The 24361-nt window shown below is 23.1% G+C and overlaps 1 long non-coding RNA gene across 2 annotated transcripts in view; it reads left to right on the top strand.

The window, feature by feature from the left end:
- LOC136968657 (uncharacterized) overlaps nucleotides 1-24361 on the top strand; it is a 130310-nt gene that overhangs the window by 66274 nt on the left and 39675 nt on the right. The window contains exon 1 of one of the 2 annotated variants that reach the window (XR_010879687.1): nucleotides 14724-14757. The exons of the other annotated variant lie outside the window; for it this stretch is intronic. This is a non-coding gene — a long non-coding RNA (uncharacterized lncRNA). Of the gene's footprint in view, nucleotides 1-14723; nucleotides 14758-24361 lie in introns of those variants that run through there. 2 annotated transcript variants of the gene reach the window in all.

The raw sequence follows: 24361 nt of genomic DNA, 5'->3' as shown, positions 1-24361 counted from the left end.
AGAAACCTAGTAGCAATGTATTATAATACAATCAATTGTTTATTGAACATGGATGAAATTATTTAAAGCAATCTTTTAGATTTATTAGAAGAAACACAATATAACTCTTATTTTAAGACAATTTTGTATACAGGATGGCCTAAAAGTAGACTTTTAGGCCATCCTGTGTACAAGCCCAAATTATAAGAATTTATAAGAAATTAATTTATTTACCTTTATACTCAATTAACTTAAATCATATCTCTGGTCATTGTATTTCATTGTTTCGTCAAATAAAAATTTTAATTAATTTTTTTCCTGTTTATTTTGATACCAAGAATATTTTTTTATTCGTTCCATTGCTCTTTAAACGAATGGAAGTCACGACAAGTATATAGAAAACATTACATTTTTTTTCAATTATTACAATTGTTTAAAAGGAAGTTAGTCATAATAGCAGTAATTTCATCGTATGCCAAGAAAAAATACTCATTGTTAATCAAAATATGTAATTATTTTCCTTTATAAACTCCATTCTACATGCTTATTTGTCTATTTTAAAAGTCAAAAAACAGTCGATGTTTCTATTTATTATAATATAAATAGAAAATAGTAAATAAATAGTAAATAAATAAATTAATTGAAGACATTTTTGATTATTAATTAAATAAATTCCAGTATTTAAACGGCAAATAAAACGCCAATTTTTAATTTCTTATAAATTGTAGTAATTATAAAATATAAATAAGGGATGAGATTATAAAGAAAATATTTTACAAAACGTAATATTTGTTTATTATTAAATTTAAATTTTAATAAAAGTTAAAAAAATAATAATATGCAAGACTTTTAAAATTTTTATATATGTATACAGTAAAACCTGTCTAAAACGAAACCTGAATAAAACGGGAATTTGCCTAAACGGGAAAAATTCTTCGAAACAAAGCTTTTCTATGTTGAAAAAAAACCTGTTTAAAACGAAATCCTATCAAACCAGAAAAAATATTTGGTACCGTGTGATTCTGGTTTATATAGGTTTAACTGTATATACACTTCAAAAAATTTGTATTTCATAAATTACACCTATGTTTTATAATTCTATTTTTATTTTAAAGTTCAAATTAAATTTAAATGTTTTTAAAATTTTCGCTTTAGACACTGGTGAATGAGCAAAAACATTAACATCTTTTTCCAGCAATTCTACAGATTATAAGACACGATTAATTGGAATTTTGTGCGCTTCCTGCTGTATTTCACATTTAAAATTTCTGTAATTTCATTGATATCATTGATTTCGCTCATCACGAGAAGAATATATTTTACAGTAAGTCTTTACACCTCTTGAGAACACCCATTTTAAAAAATCACCGTAAAAAGTTCATTTTTTAAAGCTTTTAAAAAATATAAGTTATTAAATTGAGAGTGAAATTTGTCTAAATTGGAATCGCATGGTATCCGATATTTTTCATGGTTTGACAGATTTCCGTTTTGAACAGGTTTTTTTCACTTAACCTAGAGAATCGCTCTGTTCTGAAGAATTTTTTTCTGTTTATGCAGGTTTCCGTTTTGGACTGGTTTTACTTTATATAAACAATTTTTATACAGTGCATGCATAATTTTACATCACTCCCCTATACGTTAATCTCAATCACTTTTCTTTACATCTTTTTTTTTATATTTTACTGATGTAAATCAATTGTTTAATTTTAATTTAATTATAATATTTTAAATTTAAGTTTTGTTATAAAAATAATTTACTATAATATATTTTATTTCGTAACGTTGTTGAAAAATATATCAAGCTTTAAATCAATATATAATTTTGAAACAAGTTGAAGAATAAATAAATTGTTTCTGAATATTATAAATTTACTTTTTCATATTTAAAATATTATAATTTGTTACTAAGCTTGAAAGTTTCTAAAATTATAATTTAATTTCATTAATCATTTCAATAAGGAACAATAAATCAATAATATATTTAAGAGCAAAAATAATTGATTGATTTCGTTTTTTAATTGAATTAAATTAAATATGCGGCATTTATATGATTGTTTGTATATATAATTTTATAATGTATAACATAAATGACACATTAAGCATAATATAATCATAACATCAAGATAACTCTCATAAAAAAGTAATTTTAAAAAAATTCCGTGAGCATGAAGAACGATCTAACGCAGTTATAAATTTATATTTGACATTTTAAAGGATTAAATTAACAAATTTAATATTTAATTTATATAAAAAGTTAAATATTTATTCTTTCACTAAAAATTCGATTAAAAGTTAATTCATAATAGAAATTTTTAAATTTTTATACCGACACTCTAATTTACGAATTCAGGTCTTAATTTAACAAATTAAAAAAATTTACATATTTATAGGCCTGCTTTATTTATATACATTTCATTGCAAGGTAGCAAAATACGGGAAAATACCGATTTTGAGTCGTTATATCGGGGGACTTACCGGAATATTTCGTTAACATTATAACGCTCGTTGCGGTCAACTCGTAAATTTAATTCTTCTTCCAGTATCCATATGTTAAACAACAGAATTTGATACATTAGAAAAGCCAGATATGTAAGTCATTGTATAAAAAAATCTTTTAAAAAATTACGTTTATTTTTATACTTAATACTCTTGCCTAAAAATTTCCTGTATAAAATAATACTGTCTTTGTTTAACGAATTTTCCCCATATGAAACATTTCTACGAAGAGAATCCATATTTTAAGCGAAGTTTATTTCTATTTAAAATAAAAAATATAAAATTTTAATGCCTTTATATTATTTATTTTTTTATTTTAATTCTGTAAATGAGCCTCGAAATTATATAAAATACGACTTAATTATACACCGCTTCTTAATAAACTTAAATTTGAAAGAGCATTGAACAACCAAATTTTATAACTTATTTATAATTAAAGAATTAAACTAAAAATTAATTTAATAATTTGCTATCAAGACGAGAAAAATAGTAAATTAAAAAATGATTTTTTATATAAGATCCAGATATATTTTGATACGTGATATTTCTTTTATTATTTTTTAGATATAGAATTTTTTTAAAATTTAAATACAGGTACAGTACTTGCATTCTAAAGGTAACTCGTGTTTCTCTACTTAACCCGTAAGCCATTTATAATATATTTTTTAGGACTGTAGGCTACAAATGTTCGGAATAATAATTAATATTTTGGGGTTACTAAAATGAATATACACTAAAAATATTTATTTTGTGTTATTTATATATATATATTTCTTGAAAATGCAGACTAATTTTAATGATTTGGCATTTTTCAAATATGAATTTTCCTATGTTTTTAAGCTAATTTTATATACAGTTACATAGATAAATTTTTTATCCGAAATGCTAAATTAATAGCATCTACTGGTGTAATATTTCTTCAAAAATAAACTTTAAACAGATTAATTTTTTCGACTTTTATTATTTTATTTATTTTCTTGAAATTCTATTTACAGAGAGACGGAATTTAATATATTATATCTACCTCTTAAGTAAGATAAGATGGAGCTTATGAATCACAAATGTAGGGCCTTATCTTATAAAAGCCACAAAATAAAATTAATAAAACGAATTTATAAGAAGAAATTTTAATTTATATCCATTTTCGTATTATAATTTTTACATAAAAGACTGAATTTTGGGCCTCTCTTGATCTATCTCTTAGATCAAACGGCTTTACAAAGTCCTTTCCACCCGAGTTTTATTATAATAAAAGACAATATAAAAAAATATATAAAAATATAAATTGCTTTAATTAGAATATGATATTTAAGATATCATAAGATTTAAGATAAGAAATTTATATGTATTCTATATAAATTTTATTACTTTTAATAATTAATTAATTATTTTTAGACATAAAAGTATTGAATATAATCTAGTGTATTTGATAATTTAAAAAATTTCCTCGTTGTTTTACGAAGGATGAATATTATATGAAACTTCGTTACTGAATGCCTTAAAATTTGTATTTATTAATTTAATTAATAAAATTTAATTTATTAATATAAAGCCTTAAAATTTGAATACAAGTATGTTTTATAAAGGATTATGTTTTTGTTTGTTACAATATAAAATCATACATGTCTATGAAATGCTCTATTTCTCTCAATGAAGCAAAATAGCCACCATTTCAAAATTTTTATATCCAGATAAATCCTGGAATTTTTTAATATATTTAACAAAGTTTTGGCTAAATAAATAATTAATAATCTTTTTATTTTACTATGATAGGTACAGTACAAGTGTATTACTGTCATTATAAGCATTATAAAAGTTTATTATAAGCATGTATTTTCTATTATAATCAACTTTACAGAAGATATTAATTCTAAATGTACTGCCAGTATATATGTAATTTCTTTAATTTTAGTTGTATTTAATAATTTACGTTATTTAACTAATTCGAAAAATAATTAATATAAATATCACAATTAAAAAAAACAATTTATTAATTTAATTAAACTTTAATTCATCAATAAGTTTACAAAAATAAATAACAGAAATATTTAAATTTATTTATAACTCTAAAAATTTAACATTTTTATATAACAAAATTATGAGCTTTGAAATAATTTTTAAGCATTTGAAGCTTATCATTTCATTATTTTAATAAGCTTATAATGATAATAATAATACTTAAGACATTTTTAAAGTTGTAATTTACATCTTCATTTAAATATTTACGTGCAAAAATTATGTTAAGCATATTCAGTTTTATCAACTTATAACTATCTTCATATGTGTTCGTGATAAACATGTTTGTAATCCTATGAGGTCTACTTATTCGGAATACTGATTATGTTTTACAGTGCAACAATACTGCTTTTTTATAATGATTTATAGATAATACGCATTTATTTTAAAGGATCAACATATATTATATTTTAAGATTAAAGGGAATATTCCTAGATAAGTTGGATACATGTTAAGCTGAATCGTGTTATAGATTATTTAAAAAATGAATAATTATTTAAATATAAAAGCGAATTCTATTTTTTATAATTTTCTAGAATAAAATTATATTTAAATTTATATATATATATCAAAATTATTATTATTGTATCGAGAAGACATTTTATCTTTCTAAACATATTGACCTTAAAATAAATTATTGTATGCAAAGGTCAATTATTAATTAACTTATCAAAACTTATGAAATTTTTATGCTGTAGTGGAAAGGGAACACAACACTAATAATTTACTTACTAATTAATTAATTAATTACTTAATTAATTTACTTAATAATGTAAAGTGTTGAAATTATAACCCTTTCTAAGTGTTCGTAAATTGGTTATCTACCTGTATATTTTACTGTAACGTCGTAGAAATAATACCAGCAGCAGTGTTATAATTGAGACTATAATTACTTATCCATCAGTCAATGACGGCTAATTTCTACACCTAAATTAGCATATGTGGTAAAGTTTTTTAGTATGGTTGTAAATTATTACCTCCGTTACAAGTAGCTATTTTACTCTGAAATATGTTATTATGCACTCTGATGTTTGTCCATTTCCATGAGCATTTCTGTAAATTATTTCTTTTAGTATGGTTTATGTCTTAGCTGAAATTTATAACTAATTTCTGCTTGACATTGAATTTAATTACTATTTTTTATGTCTGTAAGGTTACAACCTTAATTCACAGGTTGTACGAATTTTCTGAAATGCTTACAACATTACATATATGAACAAACCTTACAGACATGTCTGTAAGGTGTGTAAGAAACTTATAATCTTAAACCTTAAAAAAATAATGATCGCATCTTACTATGTAAGCAGTTACTGTATTTCTCTTCCTTTATTTTCGAGACATTCAGTATCATATTCTAAATTATGTTCTAAGTAGATTATTTACAAATAAATTCAGATTTGTTTGTAAGATTTTCTTCTGTATGATTCAGAAAATGTAATTTTTTTATAAATAAAAAATGTAAAAAATTTTAGAGCATTAAAAGTTCATTTAATTGAAAAATTTTGAATGATTAACAGGAAAATATGCGTGTTTAAAACGTAAAAGAATTGTTTCGTATCTTAACAGCGCAAAATCACATATATATATATATTTAGTGTTTCTTTGAATGAATATTAAATCTGTTTTTCTATTTGTTTATATACTTAATTATATAAGCGCAGTTTATCCTAAAGTGCTTCTTAAATATATTTATTATACATTAATAATATTTAAAGCTTTAATTTACTTATTAATTTATTTTTCCTTGTAAAATTTTCCGCATTCATTTTATATTTCTGTCATGCGATTTTCCTTAGAATATTATCTTTAAATGGCACATCATTCTTTTTCCTTGTATGAAAACTAAGCATAAAAATCCTCAGGCAAACCTTTATATTTATTTATTTATTTGTTGAATGACTTTCAATTCTTATTATATTTTATATCGTATATCAGAAAAAAATATATTTATAATAAACGATTTCAAAAATAATATCCTTTATTTAGGCCTATTATATAAGCCCTTTAAACATAATTTTCCTGTTGACAATGATTAATCTTATTCTTGTATTGTAAAGAACAAATGATTAATAATCCTTTTATGAGCAATAAAATTTTAAAATATATATAATATAGAGTTATGTCAATACATTTTGTAAAATTTTTTATTACACTGGAATAACTTGTTTTATTTATATATACTGTAAAGATTTATTCGGTTATAAGGCCTTTTTAAAAAATTTTCCTAAAAAGCTAATTATTTTCATAAAGAAGGAATTTGTATACAAGGTAGAACATTTCATTATATTTTATACGCTGATGATCTGGTTTTATTGGTTCCAACCGAAATAACTCTACAACATAAGCTTACAAAACTTAACGACTACTTGAACTCCATATTCCTATCGACTAATATTACTAAATCAAAAATAATCATTTTCAGAAATAACATAAAATTAGCAAACCAAGAGAAATCTTTCTTTTTAAATGGCCAACATTTAGAATTAGTTAATAATATAGGTACTGTACTTTAACTGAAATGGCAAATCCCAGATGCATCTATATATCTCAATATAAAAATTAACCAATTAATTAATAATATTCTCTATTTGGGTGCAAAGTTGAAAATCTCGAACCTATCATTTCATATGAGCGTGTTTAACTTATTAATAATGCCAGTCCGATTTGGGCCATTGATCTATTCTATGATTTGGAAAAATTCCATATTATATATTTACCTAAACTATTTAAACTTGAACGCACAGTTCCAGGATATGCTATTCGCTCAGAAACTAATACATGTCAACTTTTCCTTTTCTTCATGAAAAGATTAATTAAACTTTATTATTGTCTACTAAACACTAAAGATGATAATATTAAATTCTTATATCATAATGTGACTACTCAAATGAAAAAGGATAATGTTAATAAATCAACATGGTACTATAAATTTAACAAAGTATTGCAATCATTCGGAGTATCCAGTATACTATTTGATAATTCGATGGATAATTGGAAAAATGCTTACACTATGACGATGGAGTCAGCTGTTTCGCATTCGATAACTAATAACAGAAATGCTATACTTAATTTATCATATCGCCCTTGGTATCTGAGTATTTTAAACTTTCCCACACAGTCGAATATTATTGCTACAAACTCAACTTTAAATATTAAACGTACTTTAATTCAGTTGAGACTTAATCAATTCTCTTTAATTATAAATAATGCATTTATTGACTTTTCAAGAAACTATTATTGGTGTAATTGTAGTGATTTCTCTGCTCTTCATCTACTCAGAGACTGTACTGCTTTAAAAAATTATCAAAAAAAATTTCAAACTTTAGATATAATTTCTATAAATAATGATTTAAATTATAGAACTATTTGAAGTAATTTATCAAAAACGAATATGTATAAAATTAACAATATTTTGACTCACATTGTCAATGAATTGTATGACTGTTATTCGATTTGATTAATTTTGAATTATTTAATGGTTAATTCTAATGCTGTTGGATTGATGTCAGTATTTATTGATTTAAAAACTCCCCCTGTAACAAGGTTTCCTTATTACGAATAAAAATTATTGATTGATTGATTATTTTCATAAAAAGTTTATTTGACATAAATAAATCGATCCTAACTGAAATAAACTTAACCTATTAACGTTAATTGAAGTTAAAATGCCAATAAAATTTTAAAAAATTTAAAGTTATAAAATTTATTTTAAAAATAAACATCATTCTCATGATTCAATTATAATTTTTCTGACAAGTTTATTGACTTATAAAATTTTTAAAAATTGATTATGATATAATTAAAAATATAATTAAAATGATTCAGATATCAATCAATTAATTAAAGTGTATTTAATAAAGTAATTAAATTTATTACGATCATGAAATACGTCTGAATAATTGTGATGAACTGTACAGTACAATCGTTGAATATTGAAGATTTTTATTTAAATAAAAAAATTAATCATTTATTAACTTTTTTAAAATACCACCCGAATATCAGGTAAAATAATATAAATTGATATTTATTTAAATGTAATGTTTTGAATCAAAATCATCTGCCCTTAGCTGTTACGTGATTTTTAATGGAAAATCCTACATCGTGCACAGAAGATGAATTCAAAAATTAATTTTCTTTAACAAATCAGAAAGATGAACAGCATATTGATAATAAGCTACCATTGTTAAATTATAATAAAAAGAATTTTAATATTTAAAACCTGCATCTACATATAAATCGTTGAATTATCAAGATGGAGTAAATTTCATGGTCAATATGAAGAAAATCATTTCTAAAATAATTAAAAGTATTGATTTTATTTTGGAAATTTTACATACAATATTTCTTAATTAGAAACAAAATGAACAATTATGAAGCAACTCTTTACTTTCTTTGAAATCCATTATAACGGCGATAAATATTAATTATGATGAGTCTTCCATTTAATATCTACTTGATCAGTTAATTAATTTTATATAAAAATTTAAAAAATCCTAAATTCTTTCTCTTAATATTCATAAAACAAGTTTGATCTTTATGATCTTGCTACTTTAACCTTTCTAAACAAACGATGTATATTAAAAATCATTAAGATACAACTCAAAATATTATTAATAAACATTTTATATTAGCTATATTTTAATTATAATTTTTGAAATTGGAAGTAAAGATAGAATACAATATATACACAGTAAATACATATATACGTAAATATATATAATAAATTTTATGTATAATAACTTCTATATTAATAAATGTAAATTCTATACAATAGATTCAGGAAATGATAGATGACAAATTAAAGAGTTTCATATAAATAAGTGTACCTCTTTTAATCAATTTCACAAAGATTATTGGTTAAAAATTAAGCTGTGTTGAAAATTACGTTGTGATTGGTTATGTTTCTCTCCAACCAAGTACAATCTCATTTGCATTACTCCTATCGTTACTTGATTTTACATTCAACCAATTATCGTTAGAAACGTATTGTTTTGATTATAGTTTAGGCGCATAGGCTTCCTGTATACTCGGATGAAGGATTTCTCTTCTTTATATAACTACACATCACTTATTATCTTTCAAATTTATGTTAATTATATTCACATCCTATCCTGTATAAAGGCAGAATTGACGATACCGATTATTTTAAGATTTGTTTATTTATTTTTATTTATTTATCAGAGAACTGTTTGTTTATGATTATAATTCAAACCTACTCAACTTTTTTTTTTTTTTTGTTATTTTCTAACGTGATTACATTTTAGATACAGTTCTTTCTGCGTGAATATTCAGATAAATCTTTCAAATTTAAATTTTAAAATCTACATTTGAAATTAGTAAAATATCTGATAGAAAAATATTATTTTCACATATTATTTTCATATATAAGCCTATATTCTACATATTTTTATTATTTCCGATTGCTTGAAGAAATATCCTTTTCGTAAAAGGATGATTCTTGCGAACAATTTATAACTGTGTGTAAAAAAATACATTAAGAATCTACATTAAAACGTTTTTTAGATCACAAAATAATAAAATATTAACCAAGAAGTATTAAAGTCATGCTTTAAAGCAGACCTTTTCCAGTTAACAAAATATAGGCTATAATTTAATATTTTTCACTTTGATTTAAAATTATGCCCAATTAAATAAAATGCTACTTGATTGTTGTTATTAATGAAAAAAAACTTCTAATATATTTTAAATTATTGAATATTTTATATCAATAAAAATACTTTAAAATATATTTTATACCATATTTAGAGGCCTGCTAAAAGCACGAATAATAGATGCAATATATACAAATATATATATAAATAAATGCTTGAGTGAATGTAGATTTTGACAAGATGAAAAAATTTGAAAATGCTTTAATTGAAAATAAAATTCGACAGTGTAGATAAAAGGAAACAGGAAAGTCATTCTATCTATTTAAGTTATATAGTTCTAAGCTTTATTTGGCTCACAGATAAAAGAGGGGAGACGACTGAAAATTGAATAAATCTTTCATGATTTACAGTTTCATATTAAAGTGAATTAAGTAATAAAAATATAACCCAAAAAAATTAAAAATAAATAGATTCAGAAATTTAATCCTGTATAAATTTATAAAAAGTTTTTATAATTTACGATTTTTGTTAATTATTCTTTAATTATTAAATTACAATAAATATCGCGCAAATTATAAAATATTATATTAAATAATTGTTTTCATTACCTGAATGTTTTCTGCATGAAAATTTCAAACATTTTAAATAATTTTTTATAATCAAACGATTTAAAATGCATTTTAATGATCAATGTTTATCTGAAAATCATTTCAAATTGACTGTATTTTAAATAATTACTTTCTAAAATGTCCTTTAAACATAAACTATAAGTTATTATATTTTAACTTATACTACAGGCCTATTTACATTACAAATAATTTAAATAAATTTATAGAAATTAAATTTTATACGAAAATTAAATATTGAATGAGATATCCATGCATTGTAAAATACTTTTTATAATAATAATAATAATAGTGAGCTAGATATTTTGATATTTTGAAAATAAATATTTAAATTTTTATACGATATATAAAGGATTTTTAAAATTAAATTATCATGGTATGAGTTCTTATTTTTTTTCATTTAAACCATGATATCATGATATGGTAAAGAAATAATGATATTAAATTTCATAATCCCTTTATTTATTAAATTAATATAATCCTACGTTAAAGTTTGCATCATTAGAATGCTAGGTGTTAAATTACTATTCTTCTCAATTAAAATATTGATAATTTTAAAAATATATTTAATTATCTCTATTTTGATTAATTATATTTAATTAATCAAAATATATTTAATTATAGTAATAGAAAGTCAGTGTTAGTTACACTGACCATCCACTCCCCTTAAAAATAACACCTTACTCTCAAATTTCACACAAAGCAGATGTTAATCATTGTAAGTTGAAATAATTTACAGAGAGTCTTAACTTTAATATGTTTATTTTTGTGTTTTGAATCTAATTACCATAAAATAAACATAAAAAACACTTTCATCATTCCATGAGTATTTTATGTGGTTAAAAAGAAGATGAAATGAAAAAATTAAACATCTCACTTTCAAATTGTTACCTAGGCTACGTTATAGGCCTATATATTATGGCTCAGGACTTCAATGTTTTAAATAATTTTTATTGAACTTTGATCCTTTTAACTTTATTTTAAACAATCTTATTCAATATATTTATGAAAAATTATATGAGATCATTTAAATTTTCCTGCACGTATGTTGTCCTAACGAAAAAACTTTGCGAATAAAACAGTATAGTTTTTTTATTCATACAAAATTTATGTTCAAATCATCTATCAAAGTCTGAAAAAACTGGAATTATAAATGAAAATGTATGCATTCAATTTTATAATATAAATATTTAAAGCTTAAGAATATATATATATATAAAGCAAAAATAAATAGCATTGAAAGTGCTAATCCTTATATATAAACCATAATATCTATTAAAATAAGACTTGATAGGAATTGGACTAAATGAATGTGCTTATTGTCCTTCAAACAGAAAAAAAATATAATATGTATGTATTATTATGTTTTTATAGATTTATGAAAAAAGATTCCTTCAGTCGATTTAGAGATAATTTATTTAGCGAAGAATTTATTTAATTTTAATATATGACAATCTGATAAATGATAAATTTATGAATTTCAGACATAAATATATAAAAATTTCTTTTGTCTATCGAAAGTCTATTCAACAAGTTTATTCAACTTTTTCTGTAAATTTGGTAAAATCTATTCAATGTTTTTTAAAAGATCTGATATGCGCATAAACTAAACTTGGACTGTAACCTCGTAGTGCCAGGCCCTAAGGCCTCACGCTTTTTTTATATTATAACTTAGGATCACCACCAGTCTTCCTGGCTCTGATTTTATTTACCTGTAGATTTAATTTAAATATATCATTATAAAGACAGTATAATGATAAATATATAACATAAATTATTGACTTGGTTATATTAAATATAGCGATTCAAAAAATATTGTCATTATTATCACATATTTAAATATGAAATAAATTTAAAATGTGTTTGTAAATGTCATTAAGTAATTAAGAATACATTTTAAAAAATTGTAAAACTCCCTACGGTATGCCCGAAAGCAATGCAAATAAGCATCGTGATAAATAGAGACGAGAATAAAAATAAATAATAAATAATTTAAAATCAATAAATTTCATTATCTAACAGTAATAAAGTTTTTAATATCAAAAATATATTTTACTATATAAAGCCATCTTGATTTACGATCAATACATTACATTGCTCACATAGATATAGCTTAAATATCATTTTAATTATTTTAAAAACCGTATTTAAAGCAGATTATGTACTTTATTTTAAATTTTAATAAATAATTGAAATTTAGAAATTGAATTTTTATATTAATAATCTAATAAACAAATTACTTTCTAAATAAACGTTGACTTTTACATAACGACAATAAATTCGCACAGAATTACAATTTCTTTTATTTATTTATTTTTTATAGAAGATTAATTGACAGTACAATCTCTTTCAGACGTACAACAAATTAGTCTTTCCTTAGGCAAATAAAGTTAACGAATTCTTATATATAAAGCCCTTTAGGAAATCATAAATACTCTTTTAAAAAAAGAAAATAAATGAAATTGTCGCCAATTTCTATTCTCTTATCTTCAAATGAAACTTTTTAAATTTAAAAATGATTGTTTTCAGATTTATTATATTGCTCACACACAGCACAAATATTTAAGTTAATTAATCAAAATGTCACCTTCAAGTTAATTATTATGTCTACATATAACACTATAAAAATTATATTTACAGTACTTATATGTTAACAATACTATCTATTCTAAAACTCTACAAATACTATCAACTTTCTAAAAACTCCTTAACTGTCATTTAAAATATTTATTATAGATTTGGTAAAAGGTATTATAGTGTTTTGAAGATTTTTTACTATTTTGGTAAAAATAAATTAACTTTCTCTATTTTAGAAAGCATTTATATTATAATTAACTTAGACTAGATAACGTTTTAAATCATTTATTTTGTTAAGAATTTATATTATAGGTTCTTGTTTTTATTTATAACTTTATTATAGATTTTATATATATTTAATAAATTATAACAAATAGAGAAGGAGTTTTCTTCTTTAAATTTAACTTAGTATTTGTGAAAAAACCACAAATAAATAATAATAATAATTTAAGGTGGAGGAAGTAATTTGAAGTTTAAAGATTATAAACATTCAGAATTAATTTATTAAATTTCAAATTTTCAGTATAAAAGAACTAAAATATATCAATCTAAAAGCACTAGAAATTCTTACAATTGATTAGGAAAATATTTTAAAATAATTTCAAATTACTTGGATTTAACTCTGAAAAACTTAATTAATAAAACCCCCACCAAAAACGGTGGGGTTTTTATTAATCAAAAAACTAATTTAACATTAAATTTGAGAAGATAAATGTTAAAACTTTCCAAAAAACGTTTATTATAAGATAAATTTGATAATTACATTAAATTCTATCACTCTTATCATTTTTTACAGCTAAAAATCTTATATTTGATACACTCAAAGACTGACTAAAAAATTAAATTTAACCTGCATTTTAATTCAAAAATAACAATTGAATTATTTAATGCGTTTTTATGCCTCTTTAAAATTTGACCATAATAACTTGTGACTTATTATTTAATCGTGTGTTAAAAATTATATTCTAAGAATTAAGGAAGAGGAACATGATCTGCTGACATATCTTTGCACGAAAGCTAATATTTAGGGAAATAGAGAGGTAATATACTTTTCAGTCGAATAGAGCTTGCCAATCTGACACGCTACATGGCGGGTAGGAGACAGTAGACTATAGAGAAAAGATATGACGACTATCAAACATGCAAGCTAACTATGGAATATATAAAAATTGCACACACTTTAACTATAGAATCAGAATAGTTGCCAGTTGAAGGACGTACTAAGTTTCATTGTGAACTGTTCTATATCTCTTGATTAATCACCTCATTTAGGTCCTCTTACTATCAAATACCTGGGGACCTTTAGGGGAATCCGGAATGCCTCTCTATGAAGGGATATCAACGTTGTTTAACTATCTTGCTTCCACTCACAGATGGCGTTTTGCCCTGTTTTTTAGACCACCATTGACGTCTTAATGCTGAAGAAACTGTCTTTTATACCTGTTATGAAGGTGAGTTGTGACGTCATCACAATGGTTCATACGTATTTTAAAATTTCAAATACGGTTATAAACGTTTTCGTTACACTAAACTTTATATGTAAGCTGTTAAAGTCGGATTATAGAAAGGGCAATTAAGTTTAGTGCAGTTTATTTAGCATGCAAAGTTGATGTTTATCTCTTATTTTACGTTTATATTTAAAATTTTTATTGCTTATTTTAAACTGAATAAATTAATATTCAATTTCTTTTATTAGTTTTTAATGATATTTTATGCTATAAGTCCATTCTTATATTTAAATTAATATCCTATATTTATACTATAGATATGATATACGTAATGTGGAGAAAAACCATTAAATTGACTCAAAAATTTCAAATATTTAAATATATTAAGATCAAATATTTTTAAAATATTTAATTTTTTCATGCATTTCATTATTAGGAATTTTTATAATTATTCTACTAATTTTGTAGAATTTATTATCATTTTTAATATTATTTAAACTATTTATTGTAAATTTATATAAATATTAAGAAGAAAAGAATTTTAAAAATTGACATTTCATTAAAACTATTATTATTTCAAATGATTTATGTTTATGTTACAAATTACAAGATTTCGAATTTAAGAATTAAATTTACTACTTCAAATAAATGAAATATTTAAATTTATGTATAGAATAAATAATTTATTAATTTTAAAAAGTATAACTTTAAAGCGAATAAAAATTAAATATTTAATTAATAATTAATCATTTTGAATTTACAATTTTATTAACGTCAATTAATTAAAAATTATTTTTAAAATCAAATTTCTTCTATAAAATATCCTTTATTTTTATGGCAATTTTATACGAAAAGTTTCGTTTAAAATTGATATTTTTAGAGTAAAATTTTCCATTTTTGTTTAAAAAATTATGAATAAATAATTAAATATATTAAATGCAATTTAGTTTAATTTATTCTATTGCTTACACAAAAATTTGTTTTATAATTTTATAAATAAACAAATAAAGTAAATATAAATTAATTTATATATTTTATATTCATTATTTTTTATAATAATTTTATTCATAAAAAATTCTATATTCAGGATAAAGGGGTAAAAATTGCGTATAGGTGTATATTAATAACTGAATAAAATTTATATATTTATCTTATATAAAAATATTTATTTATATTTATTATGTATATAAGAAAATACTGCACAAATATATTTACATAAATAATTTATGATGATAATAAAGCTTAAAGTCATAGCAAAATCAAAGCTTGAGTAAATAATTGATTAAATGGGTTACAAACTCTTCGTATATTCTATGTTTTGATCGATATGTGAATTAGATTTATAACTTATTTAATTAATTCATAATTAAAAATTATTATTAAAATTAATTTTATGGGTTATGAAATGAATAGTTTATATCATTTGTTAATGGTCAGTGCATAATTTCGTCTTACTTCTCTCCATCTTTTACGAGATTTTAAATTTAAAAAGCTCAGCAATCGAAGTGATTTTTAAAATACAACATTAGGCCTAATTTAACTTTTAGTTAATATATAATTAATTAAAAACTCAAACTTATAAACTTAATTAGAAAATAAATAATGTTTCTGCTTTCTAATTAAGCTTCTGAGTTTTAAAAATATGTATGTATATACATAAAATTTGTTTGAAATTTTCGATTATAATTCATATCTTTGTTAAGTAGGCCTATGTCAGAAAATCATTATAAATTATTGGATATTTTGGAAAATGGTAATGTCGTTGCAATGACATAAAATATGTAAATTTCTTTTCGAGCGTGCCAATAATGTCTCTTACGAAATCATAAATAATACACAATAACAATACAGCCAAATCACGATGATAAAAGCACTTACAGTGTCTATAACTGGAATATACTAAGTTCAGTTGTCGATAATTCAACTTTAACAAGAGCATCACCATTTTATGTATTTTTACAGTTTGTATTGAATTCAATAATCCAAGTTTTATCTCAATATTTTAAAGGAGATTTACGATATTTTAAATGCATAAACTTCCAAATTATATGAGATTTATTACGAATATACAGTAAATTTCCGATCATCCGAATTAATTGAGACCTCGAGTCATCGGAGATAATTGGATTTTTGCTTAAAATAGTCCTTTTTTAAACCCAAATACCCTTTATGTAATGCACATGTGCAAATAATTATGCGCAAGTAAAATATTAAATGTGAAAATATACAGTACTGTATAATAAAGAACAGTATACTGTACTAGTACTGTACAGGGGCATATAGTGCAGTACATGTGTATACAGTGCATGCCTCTTTGTTTTTACCACAGTTGAAGGGCCCTTCGGATAATTGAAGTTTTACTATATTGGATTCAATAATTCAACTTTACTTTCAGTTTTCTAAAGAAATTTATGAAAAATTCAAATTATATCATATAAATTATTACAAAATTTAGAATATAATATAAATTCTTTGTTATAAATATACGTTTAGGCCTTTTATAAGTTATCAAAAATTGAGATGTCGAGATTTGAATTGTTAATTCTAAACTGAAATAATTTAATTTAAAATTTAAAAAAAGCAGTTTTTATTATTGATTTTACTATAATTTTAAGCATTACCTTTCGAAAATATCTTTTAATAAATTAAAATATTTAAAAATTATTTTTATGTACTGTACAATGATAAACCTAACAAATGGACAGTTTTATATAAAATAAATACGGTATATAAGATTGGACAAAAGTCAGTCGACCATTGTGAACACTGTGTAAATTTCTGTCGTATTCCAACATTTCATTATACAAATTTTGCAAAAATTGTTTAAAATAAAATTCTGTTTTTTCACTTTACACAAATTAATTACAATAATACAGCGCATTCAAAAGCCAATTAATCGTATGTTGGTATATCAAATACTGTGTAACGTATTAATATATAATTATTCTGTAGACTATTATATATTATGTTATAATGTATAAAATTTATTATTTTTAATTTGTCAACACTAACATGTGGTTTATGAATGGTGTTTCTCTGAAAAGTCACAAGAATAATTAAAAACTCTTCAGCATTTTAAAATACTGTAATGAATTCACTTATAATTTTTTCCTTGTGAGAACAATTGCAAATTTCATTTAAAATAAATTAAATACTTCTTATATATTATGCATATTTATGTAATTAATTTCCATTTATTAAGCTTCAAACATGTGAGTTATTTTTTACATTTTTCAAAAGAATTTTTAATTCGTTACCTGTACAATTTAGAGAAATTGATAAAGCATTTCAAAATTTTCATATATTTCTTTGCATTGTCTAACATTATAGAAACATTTCCTGAAAGCCTGTTACATAATTTATTTATTTACTCTTTTTCCGGTTTTTAAATAACATTTCTCAATAATTAAAACATGACATTCTGTGTTAATAGTAAATAAAGACATTCTCTTTTGTTTACATATATAAATAAAGCACAATATTTATCACAGAATATGAAAGAAAGTATCATAGAGTATAATTTTATAATATTTTGTCAGAAAAGCTATTACAGGATTACATTACATTAAGTTTCGTTTTATAATACATAGAAAATCTGAATAAAAAATGTGAAAAAAATAAAAATCATATTTATTATTTAATTGCATAATTATACTGTATTCCTGCACGTATTATTTGCGTAATTACATGCAGGAATACAGCATCTATGCTGTATACTTGCATGTAATTATTTATATTCCTATGAGGAGATGCTATAGAGTAACTAATTACATAGGTGCTATAATAAATATTGAATATAATATTTAATGTATATTAAAGAAAATGATCGTGAACATTTCGATTTATTTTATGTTAAAAAATATTAATTTTAGGAATAAAAGTGCATTTTTTTTTATTTTGATTAATTTCATAAGTCAATTGTAATATCTTGATTTAATTTTATAAAAATTTAAATATTTACTGAATATTTTTGAATATTTCTAAATCGCAAAGCCTATTATTATTATTTTTTATTAAATTTAATCTTTTATTCTCTCTTCTATATAATTGTTATTATATCTCATTTAACCTATTATTAAATCTTTTATTCTGCCTACTATATAATTTGGAAAACTTGATCTGTTTAAATGTCTTCCATATTGATTATGTTCCTGTTGAACTTATTTTTTTCCTGATTATCATCTCCTTTATTTTCATAATATTACTAGTTAGAATCTTGAAGCTTTAGATTGTGCCAGGCTTTAGGCAAGCATGAAGTTGTGAAGCTCTAGACAAGTGAGGACATGTGAGGCCATTTTTATACAACTTTACACTATGTAAAAACCGTATCGTATGATATTTGATATTATACAAAGGTTTTGAATCCTATCTAGTAATAAATTATATTTTATGATCGAGTATATATTAATATCTATGCTTATCTGAGGCCTTAAAAGCTCGAGGCCTTAGGCAAAAGACTAGATTTCTTATATTTAAATACAGTTAGAACGATTATATTTATGTATTAAATTATATCTTAATTCATAAATTATATTAGGTCTATATATTAAGCAATTTTATTAAAATAAATTAATTTATGTAATTAATTTCCATTTTTATGGAAAAAAAAGGTCCAATTAAAAATCTAAGACAAAGGATATTAAATAGTCAAATTTTAGAACATTCATTTATTTATCTTATTCGCAGTAGGAAATATCTATGACAATGGATCTTCTCCCCGAACAATTCATAATTTTTGTTTATATAATATCAACGAATGTCCTTCATAGACGTTATAAACTAAATATAATCAAAACTTTTTTGGCGTCATTTTATAAAAATAATGGAAAATTATTTATTTTTGTGAAGTTAGTCTTTAAATTCGGCTTCAAATATATCAAATTCAACTACCTGTAATATTATCTTGGATTATTACTGAGTGTTATACAGTAGATTGATTGATTATCGTCAGTAGAAAACTCATCATTGAATCAGTTGGAATTATTAAATAGTTTATTGGACTAAAGTTGAGGTTTCCGGATGTTATAACGGATGTAACGATTGCAGTTATTTTATTTCCGGAGGAGGCATGTGACCAACACAGTAAAAAAACAAAACAAAAATCTCTTAAAATATCATGAATTAAATATTTTTATCTATATTAATATATTAAATAATATCAGCGACACACATTTAAATTCATTTCTTCGATTCTTTAAAATAGTCCATCAATAAAAATGTGTTTAAAATCCAATGTTTCATGTAGTCGCGCTCCTGTAAATTTGATGTGATGTACAGAATTTCTGCTTGAATATTTAAAATTCGCCAATATGAAGTTAAAGGTAAACATTTCATTATATAGTATTTCTTCAGGCTAAGAGTCGGTCTTCAATTAATGGATTGAGAATCTTGTTCTGTAGTAATTGTTTCAGCACAAGGGATGAATTAAAGGTTGTAGGCTACTTGGGAATGTGAGCATGAACACCAGACTGGATGTAGGAGGCCTCAATACAATTAATTTTGACAAAAGTGGTAAAAATGACAACGATAAATATCAGGGTCATGCAAAGATACTTGAGAACCGGGTGCAAAAAGTCGAGGTCCTCTTATTTCAGATAAGAATACTTTTTGGACTCTGGTATCTTTAAAGGGGGTGCGCAAGAGCTTAGCGTTTCGGCCCCCTCTAAAGTACTATCCTAAGTGTTAGTTATATAAATTAACTAAGTTCGGTTAATCAACTTGTTTAAATATTCAAAGATTCGTGAGAATACCCAAATTATGCCAACATATAATCACAACTAAATTAGTGTATACAAGGTTATATTTTTAAGTATTTTGTACTTCGAAATACGAATTATCATTGACTGATTTAAGATGTTGTGTGTAAATTGATAAGTAACAAATATCGAAGAATATAGCAATGATGTACTGTATTGTACAGTATATTAAAATTATTTTGAACTTTTAAATAAAACTTTTCTTAATTCGTTTATTTCATACAGTCTAAAATTATGTTCGTTTTTCTCCCTCCTCTTAGTGGCATGTATGAATATCTGTCTACTTCTCGCTTCTGCTTATCTACGTTTTGAATGCATATTTTCGTTGACGTATCACTTTTTAAATGGTTATTTGAATCAAGTTTCCAAAATACTAATCGAAGTGTTGATTTGCAAATATTATGTAAATGTTCAATAGGCCTACACACTAAAATTTTACTTTTATAAGAAAATTATTAATCATTCAAAATAAGATAATTTACTCGACAGTAATCTAAATCAACTTTTATATTATAATATAAATTCTTTAGCAAAATAATAAAATAAATGAATAAGAATTTGGTTAACAAAAATATTTGTTAAAATTTTCTCATCCTAAAGATTCTTTTATACTATTTTAGATATAAATGTTATTTAATTACTTTTTAAATCACTTAATTAAATTAGTTAAAATAATAATAAAAGAAATTCCAATTAGGTACTGTACCGTACAGTACATGAAAGGTAGTGTCTCGGGGAAAAATTGTCACTCTTAATAAAGCTCAGCAATTTTATATTTAGGCCTGCATAAAGCTAAATAATCCACATCCATGCTAATGCTAAGCTAGGAAAATCATAGTTGTAGTATTGTCATAGAACTGTACTAAAGCTATGAAATTCATTGTACAAAAAACTAAGCACTTTAAAGATTTGTATACATTAAAATTCTATCATTTTATAAAAACTGAAATTATTTATATAATCCACTTTAAAGCACATTAAGTCATATTCATGCAAATAATTTATTTAAAATATGACATTAATTGCATTTTATATGAGATGTAAGACGAAAATACTCTATTTTTTTAAATTACACATTTAAAAAATTAAATTAGTACATTAAATAATCTGAAATTATTTAAAATTATTTATATTTACTAATAGTTTTCGAACAACATAAGAAAATTGCGGACTATGTCCTAAAAATTCTGGTATTGATATGATAAAGGAAGCTGAATAAATATTATCAATTGAACCATGTGAAACAAAAATATCTTAAGTGCCAGAAGAGCTTGTGTAAATAATAGATCTCAACAATACCCTAAATATAATATATAATTACTTAATTTAAACTGTGTTAAATTAAATTTAATATAAATGAGTAACATATTCAATAGTTAAAACTCTTCTTGATCAGTATATTTTTTAGTCTCTGCCAGTGGCGTAGCGTGGGTGTCAGCCGCCCGGGGCGGAGGAAAATTTCGCCCCCTTAAATAAAATACTGGGAATCTCTACAAGTTAGTACAGACGGTGTTGTCAGTCGCTACAATAAGCAAGATGTCATTATCATACATTCATTTAAAGAAAGGGGATTCCCCAGTTTCGTCATAGAATAAGTAATGAAAAATTCCGTGCTCATTTCAATCGGTCCTAATCGTAGGTGCGACAAAAATATGAAATGAAATGGTTCAAATTTTTACAAGATATTATTATTATTTATTGTGAAAAAATGCCGCCCCCTAAAAGTGCCGCCCGGGGCGGGCCGCCCCTGCCGCCCCACTACGCTACGCCACTGGTCTCTGCTCATTTCATTTTTGGAAAATTATGAATAGGTAAAGCCTCAAAAATGTTTCAATCCTATTAAATGAGATTTGTTTTAATCAAGAAGAGTAATGTAACTTACTATAAAACATTAAAATTATTCGAATATTTTAAGAAATTTTTGTAAAAAAAATCTGGCAACATTGTTGCTGCACTTTCCCGGCATTTTTGTTTTGATTCCTAATAATTACTACAAGTCTTTGTGAATTTTTATTTTATGTAAATATAACTCCAATTTTCCTGAAAATTTCTAGAAACATTTCCCCCTAATACACAAACGTCCTTACCAAATTTGAGAAATTTTCGACAAAAGATACAGGAGTTATCAAACTTCAAAGTGGCTGGAAAAAATTATGCCCCCACCACACACACTAACATCCACACATACAAGGAGAAACGAACTTTTCTGAATTTCTCGACATTTTAAGGTCCCTGAGGCCAAAAAAGTAAAAATCTTTGGGTAATTTGTTGATCGCTCGACACACAAAGCTGTAGATAATATAGTTATATATAAAAACATAAATAATTTTTCAACAATAAAATGAGAAATAAGTCTTATAATTATTTCATTAAGCTTATAGGAAGATGGAAGGAAAGGCTATGAATTATCTATAGATAAATGCAAACATGTCAGACAGGTTTACGTCAGCTATGAATTAGATATTTAAATAGTAATTCAAGCTAGATACATTATAAAAATTTTACTATTTAAAAATTTGATTACATATCATTTCTATAAAAATAGTTATTATAATTTATCTTAGAATTTAAAATAACTTATACATTTTTAATTATTTTTTTTTAATTTATGTAAAATCATTTAAAAGATTCTCAACGAATGTCTTAATAATAAATATATTTTTAGGGAAAAAAATTAAATATTTAAATTTATAATGAAAAATTCTTTTTTAAATTATATTTTTGATTTTATTATTAAAATAATAATTGGGTTTTTGTTTTTAAGCATAATTAAATTTTGAACAAATTAAAAAATAAATTACTTGTTTTATTAATTTTTATTAAGTAATAAACCACTTTATTATATACTAATATATATTTTCTAATTAAAAATAATAAAAAATGTATTAATATATTTATAAATAAGAAATAGCCTTAAAATGAATTATTTTAAATTCCTAATTAATTTAAACAATGTGTTAGGTATTTAAATAGTTTAAAAACCTTTTTAATTGCTTTTAATGGAGTAATTAACCATTTTACTGTATAAAAATAATAATTTTTTAATTAAAAATCATTAAAAATTTTATAAAAATATACTTCTAAAATGACATAAAATTGATAGAGTTAACGACACAAATCGTAGTTAAGTGTAATTAGCATTAATGAGAATGAAACCAGTTCTAATTACTTTTATATATCAGCACTTGACGCCTGAATTAACTCTGTTCACTTATATTGTGACAGATGACGGATGCACTCATTGATGCTATATCATTGTTAATTAGTTGTACGGAATCGTGTTATGAGGTGAAGTTGCATTACAGGAATGAGCGTGTTTCGAATCAATATCCAATCACGAAAACGAAAATTATACAATGTTTAACGTGGAATCGTTTATTTTATGTATATATTTCTATATTCATTTATTTATTTACTTATTATATACAAAATGATTAAATCATGTAAAAACAAACGATTTGTTGTAGTTTAAAACATTAAGCTTAGAAATATAACGCAATTAATATTGTTTTAACGATAAATTAGAGTTATTTATAATGATTATAACTCACTAGGACGTTAGGTGTTTTGTCCTGATAGAAATACAGCTGATACAATATATCAATGTCTACGGTATCAAAGAAGAGATATTGATATGACATTTTTTTCTTGTACAGCTGCTGGAACAAGAATAACTCACGTGAATAGAATTAAATAGTTATTTATTATGCTAAATAAGTAAGAAACGAAAATATTCGATATATTTTCGTTACTTTTATTACATGTATACTGCTTCGTTTAACGTTATACACTCGAAAAAGCCACTTAATATTACATATTAATATTAGATTGTTAAATAACTTAAAATTTAA

Source organism: Centruroides vittatus, unplaced genomic scaffold (genome assembly GCF_030686945.1).
Source record: "Centruroides vittatus isolate TY-2023 unplaced genomic scaffold, ASM3068694v2 contig_150, whole genome shotgun sequence".
Classification (NCBI taxonomy): Eukaryota; Metazoa; Arthropoda; class Arachnida; order Scorpiones; family Buthidae; genus Centruroides; species Centruroides vittatus.
The sequence above is the reverse complement of the archived record's forward strand: the minus strand, read 5'-3'. Positions and strand labels throughout refer to the sequence as shown.